The following is a 6,607-nucleotide window of genomic DNA, read 5'->3' on the forward strand; positions in this document are numbered from 1 at the left end:
ATGTCTGCTGCCGAGGGACAAGAGAGAGGACGAGGAAACAAATGGTCTCCCTCGTTAAAAAAAGAAGATAGAGAACAAGCTATGAAGGAAAAATACTGGAGTTTTTGGTACAAGACACAGCCAACCAGTGCAAAAGAAATAACATCGCGATATTGTCTAAACAACAACAACACAACAACAACAAAACAACAAAATCACACCGTCACAGAGAGATGCATTAAAGTGTAATTCTGTAATAAAACGGCCGTGGGGTGACGTCTGGTTGAAGAGGTCTGGATTTCAACACATGATACATCTTCCTAAATATTAAACGGAATCGATTTGTCATGATGTCACCGGCTCCTCTCTCTCTCTGTCTCTGTCCCTCTCTCTGTCCCTCTCTCTGTCCCTCTCCACGATGTGCAGCATGACCTGCCTGTCGCCATGCACCCCAACTCTCTCTCTCTCTTTCTCTCTCACTCTGTCCCTCTCTCTTTCCATATCTCCAACTCTCCAACTCTCTCTCTCTCTCTCTCTTTCCATATCTACAACTCTCCCTCTCTCTTTCCATATCTCCAAATCTCTCTCTCTCCCTCTCTTTCCATATCTCCAACTCTCTCTCTCCCTCTCTTTCCATATCTACAACTCTCCCTCTCTCTTTCCATATCTACAACTCTCCCTCTCTCCCTCCCTCTCCCTCTCCCTCTCTCTTTCCATATTTCCATCTCTATCTCTCTCTCTCTCTTTCCATATTTCCATCTCTATCTCTCTCGTGTTACACTATACCTACACTAGAGTACAACAGTCCATTAAGTAGAGAGGGAAAAGATCTGAAGCAAGAGGAGATGGATGAGGGGTAGGAGGAAGGAATATGGTGGATAATCACAATGCTGTCGTATATATATATCGAATGCTGTCCTGCTTTCTGTCTGTTTGCTATGTCAGACACATGTAAAGCCAAACACAAATTTCCATTCCAACAACAAGGGAATTTGAATCTTAACGTGACTTCTCCTTCTCCCTGGTCACCTAAACAAACAAAGGTTCACATAAATCAATAAAAACCTAGTTGAATGGTTTCTTGTTCCTACCTGTATAATGGACATCCTGCTACTGGGGGTATCTGTGGTGTTAGTCACCGGGCCAGTGAAGGACGTGTGACAGCCGACGCCGTGGCCCTGTCCCTGGGGCACCGACAGGTTGTTGGCCGTGGGCTTGAGGTACATGACCTCCGACCTGGGCGAGCTCAGCGGCAGCCGCGTCTGGTAATCGAAATACATGGGGGAGGTGGCGAGCGACGGGGAGCTCACCACGTTCATGACGTTCATGGCGTCCCGTTCCTCCACCTCGCTCTGAACTAGCATGATGTCATTCTTGTTGATCTTCTTCTTCTTGCCTTTGCCCAGCTGCGGGTGAGAGTACTCCGCGATGCGGCAGTTGTACGTCCTGATCTCCTTGTTCTCCCGTTTGCACTTCACGGCGATGGTTACCATGGCAGCCAGCAGCATCATAGAGATGATGGATAAGGTGACGATGAGAGGCAGCGAGGTGTCCCAGTTGTGATGCTCTTCGTTGATGTGGGGCTCGCCGCCCGGCAGCGGTCCGCTGTAGGCCTTGACGATGAGGCGTGCGGCGGTGGTGAGGGTGGGCTTCCCGTGGTCCATCACCCTGATGATCAGCTCCACCATGGGGCTGACGTCCTCCCAGAAGGGGTGGGCGGTCCGTACCTCACCCGTCACCGGGTCCATCTCGAACAGATGCTCCTCGTTACCGTCGGAGATCTCGTAGGTCAACCGCCCGCTCTCGCCGTAATCGTTGTCGACCGCCCTCACCGTGGTGACGACGTAACCCACGCCGACGTTCCGTGGCACGTGGATCTCCGCCGTGTCGTTCAGGAGCAGCGGGAGAACGATGACGGGGATATTGTCGTTAACGTCTAAGACGCTGACCCTGACCGTGGTGTTGCTCTCCAGGTGAGGAGACCCAGCATCCTTCGCCAAGACCTTAAAATCAAAGAATTTGATTTGTTCGTAGTTGAATGACCTCACGGCGTAGATTGCCCCATTGGCCGCGTTCACGTTCACGAAGGTGTTGACGTCTCCTCCGCTCACGTTGGAGTTGAGGATGGAGTAGAACACAGTTCCGTTCTGGCCCAGGTCCGGGTCTAGAGCGAGGACGGAACCCAGATACTCCCCGGGGATGTTGTTCTCCGGCACCTGGAGCAGATACACAGCTTTGGTGAAACGCGGAACATTATCGTTCTCGTCTAGAATCTTCACCGCGAACGACTTGGTGGAGTTAAGGGGCGGCGTGCCGTTGTCCTTGGCGACGATGGTGACGTTGTACTCGTCCTGCTGTTCTCTGTCCAGAGGCCTGTCCGTCACCACGGTGTAGAAGTTGTCGTAGTTCTCCTCTAGTTTAAACGGAACGTTCCCCAAGACTCGACACTGGAGCTTCCCGTTCCTCCCAGAGTCTTTATCCGTGACTCTGACCAGGGCGATGACCGTGCCTGGTGGGGCTGCCTCGCTAATGGCCCCCTGCCTCACAGACACAAACCCTATGGAGGGCCAGTTGTCATTCCTGTCCATCACATTCACAGTTACTTTACAGTGGCCTGGGATGGGGTTAGGGCCTAAATCCTTAGCCTGAACATCTATTTCTATAATAGGGTTCTCCTCGTAGTCAATCTCTCCTTGGATTTTTATGACTCCCGTTCTAGAATCTATGGAGAAGAGTTCTCTGATTCTATCCGGGGCGTAACCGCTGAATGAATAAACCACCTGACCATTGGAACCCTCGTCTGGGTCTGTGGCGTTTAAATCTATCACTACTTTCCCAGGTGGGGAGTTTTCTGGGATTTCTACAACATAAGAGGGCTGTTCAAACACAGGGCTGTTATCGTTAGAGTCAATAACTTTCACATTAATCTGCATGGTTCCTGATCTGGGATACTCCCCGCCGTCCGTAGCGGTTAGGATGAGGGTGTGATGGTTACGTTCCTCCCGGTCTAACGGCCGTTGAATAACTAACTCGGGAAATTTAGTTCCGTCCCCGCGGGATTTTACATCCAAAGAAAACAGATTGTAGTCGTCTCGTGTGATCTGGTAGGTTTTTAGCCCGTTCTCCCCAGCGTCCGGGTCATGAGCGCTAGTAAGCGGGAAGCGGGTGCCCGGGGCTGCGTTCTCAGAAATGTCAATATCAATCTGATCAGAAGGGAACGTGGGCGAGTTGTCATTGATGTCGACTATATCTACCTTAATCATGCAGATCTCTTTGTCGTTAGCAAATACCTCCATGGAGAGCTGACATTTGGGGTTCCGCCGACACAGTGTTTCCCTGTCGATGCGTTGCTTGGTATAGAGCAGCCCGCTCTCCGGGTCCACATCGATGAGATGCGGTGCTGAATTCTCCAGAACTCTGAAGTTTGATTTTTTCCCTTGTCCTCCTTGCCCGAGACCGAGTTTAGCATCTTTAGCGATGTTGCCTATAACCGTTCCCGGTCCTTGCTCTTCGTTAACGGAATAATTCAAGTTTTTCAAAGCCAGGGCTTGAGCCCAAAGGAGAAGGAAAAATAAAATGGAAAGATACATCCTTCGGTGAGAGGGGTTTTAATTTCGAGCGATTTTGTTTTTTACGCCTCCGACTCCGACCTGTTGATTTCTCCAACACAAAATGGGTGATTTCTACCATTCAGGATCAAACACACAGTTCCGTTCATCGTGGAATGTAGAAGTCATTCTAGAGCACCGATTTAAATTCCCTTTTCTCTCTCTCTCGCTCTCCTTTCCCTTATAGAAAACGCTGGTGCTCGTGGACACCTAATTTAAATTCAGTTGAACGCCTAGGGCTCATCTCAGGAATAATCGTAACCCGGTCTGTCTCCAACCGGATAGAATAGCCGTTATGCGTTCCCGTGCTCTCTCTCTCTGTCGCTCCTCTTGCCTGAAACACAAAGGAGGGTGAATAGTATTTTATGTTAATAAAGTGTATTTATATATCAATATACTAAACATAATGAACCGTCTTGACTTGATAATTATATCCTTAGCTATGGGTGAATATGCAGTGACTGAGTCCTTCAACATGAAACGCACAACTAATGCGTAAATCATTGCCACAATGGATGGGGATAGCCTGTCAATTAGGTAACCTTGAGAAGCGTCGGGGAGACGCAGTGCTAATGATACACAATACTGCGTTGTGTTGTTGTCCTTTTGATCGTATGGATATGTAATCTATAAACTACCCGTGTGTTATAGGAAATCTGACACATGCGCTTCAGTAGGATATTCAAATTGGTTATTAGGATGTAGATGACAACGGTCATAAGTATGAATAAATATGTCATTTTTTCCCTGTGACACATTCGGCAGTTTCTAACTAAAGAAACAGATAAATGTATAGCCACATGTAAATCAATAGCTATATAGCCGCCCGATTTCAGTAACCCTTATGAATAGGAACGCGTTAAAATGAGCCTCTTACACGCATTACCAAATTAGCATAATCCGCCTATTTAAAACGATCCAAAGGGAAATCATAACTAGCGAGACACAAAACAAGACTAGAATCAAGCCTCCTATTTATTCCGTTCCAGCTCTTCTAGGCTGGCGAGGCTCGTGGCGTCTCAGAAGCTGTTGCATCAACACCGAGAGACAGGAGAGGTTTGGTAAAAACTCCCGTTATCCGTTTGAAACGCCTTATAGACTGCCTGGTGCCTGGTGAGAATATCAATCCTATAGGAAACACCTGCGCTACGACAGTGGACCAGAGGAGGGGTAAAACACATCCACTTACCGAAAGGTATCAGGTTAAATAAAAAATACAAATAATCCCTGGTTTTGGTTTATGTTAAAACCCAATCCCCTCGCTTGGTCTGTCGCCCTGCTATTCCTTCTCCGGGTGGTGAGAATGAAGCCAGCAACCAGCTCCGACCGACGCAGACTAGCAGCGATACGAGTGGTGCGGGTTCAGCTACCGAAGTAGAAGTGCTCCACAAAAAGTATGACTGTAAATGTCAATGAGCTCGTTCCGTTCTCCTCTCCGTTCTCCCGGTGCGGCTGATTAGAATGCAGAGGCTTGCCTTTCCCTCGCGGTGAGTCACCGGATTCTTCCAGGAGAATGTTTCTGAGAGAAGAGCTGTGAAGATTCCAAATGGAAAATATAGATCCACGGTGGTTATTAGAGACGTGTTTACCGGTCCGGTGAGCTGCACTGATGTCCGTGTTACACGTTCCCGTATAGCGGCACGTCCTTGTCGGTTCTCACTCTCCGGTTTAAAAGACAGACAGACAGCGATAGGTTATGGTCAATGTCTCAATAATAACAGTCTTATTCAAAACGTTCCACAGTTGATTGTCATATTGTCTGTAAACGTAGGTAGCCTGTAAATTGTCCTTGTCATAAAAAATAAATAAAAATGTTTATAAAGAAAACTGACGGTTGGATTATTATGTTATCCGTGCGGGTCTGTTCATTCCCGTTGCACCGCTTCTCTCGGACTAAACTCTGCTCAACTCATGGTGCGTTAAACATTCCTACCGATGCAACGCTAACCAATAGATTTGAAGAGGTGGGTACGACTCTCGGCCTATAGGATTTCACCGTGTCCGTAACAAGGGAGGGATTTAAAAACCAGTTGACAGAATACAGATTGGTAGGTGGTCCCTAGGCGCAACCGACACGAACAGAATGGATAGTCCTTCGGTTCCTCTGCTTTCCATTTTCAAAAATTCAAAAACAGACACGGTTTTGATTTGAACCTATCTACCTAGCAGCTGTTTAGGACTATATTTGGTTGCCTTATTTGAGCTAGACGGATCGTTCAGTTTTTCGTTAGTTAATATTTTATAGCCCATTTATGTATTAACATAGCCTTCCTTTTTTTCCATGAACAAGTTCAACTTGTGTGTGTGTGTGTGTGTGTCCTATGATAACATAATGTTAACATAGTTGTTAGATCATCTCTTTCAGTACAAGGACAGATGGTGTTTGATATGTACGAAATGGAGCTCAGACGTGACTGATTGATTATGGTCGCGTTTATGCGGTGCGCGTGTGTGTTCTCTCACATGCATATATTTATGTTATTCAGAACAACTAGTTAAAAATGAAACCTTTATGTCTGCTTGATGCCCTGGTAATAACCCGACCGCAGATAGAACTGTGTATGAACCCAGCGTGTCCCATTACCCGTGTCAGACATGTGGGTGTCCGTACAGGGCGAGGCAGTAGGCCCAGACTGTTTCTAACGGATCAGAAACATACTTCACCTCGCCTCATGAATACCTCGGGGTTATTACTGTTGAATTATGCCTCCTTCTGCCCAGACGGCATCCTTCACAGTCTGCTGGGATGAAGTCTACACATTTACACAGTGGTTTTGTTTTTTGTTTTGGGGGGGGGGGGGGGGTTGTTTCTCAACCATGTCCAATATGCTTTGAGTGTGTGTGTGTTTAGTGTGTGTGTGTTTAGTGTGTGTGTGTGTGTGTGTGTTTAGTGTGTGGGTGTGTGTGTTTGTTTAGTGTGTGAGTGTGTGTGTGTGTTTAGTGTGTGAGTGTGTGTGTTTGTTTAGTGTGTGGGTGTTTGTTTGTGTGTGTGTTTAGTGTGTGGGTGTGTGTGTGTGTTT

General features: G+C 47.3%; 1 pseudogene; it reads right to left on the bottom strand.

The window, feature by feature from the left end:
• Positions 1 to 653: 653 nt before the first annotated feature.
• Positions 654 to 5,493, bottom strand: LOC116369728 (protocadherin-17 pseudogene; annotated as a pseudogene).
• Between the last annotated feature and the right edge of the window lie 1,114 nt (positions 5,494 to 6,607).

Source organism: Oncorhynchus kisutch, unplaced genomic scaffold, assembly GCF_002021735.2.
Source record: "Oncorhynchus kisutch isolate 150728-3 unplaced genomic scaffold, Okis_V2 scaffold2282, whole genome shotgun sequence".
Taxonomy (NCBI): Eukaryota; Metazoa; Chordata; class Actinopteri; order Salmoniformes; family Salmonidae; genus Oncorhynchus; species Oncorhynchus kisutch.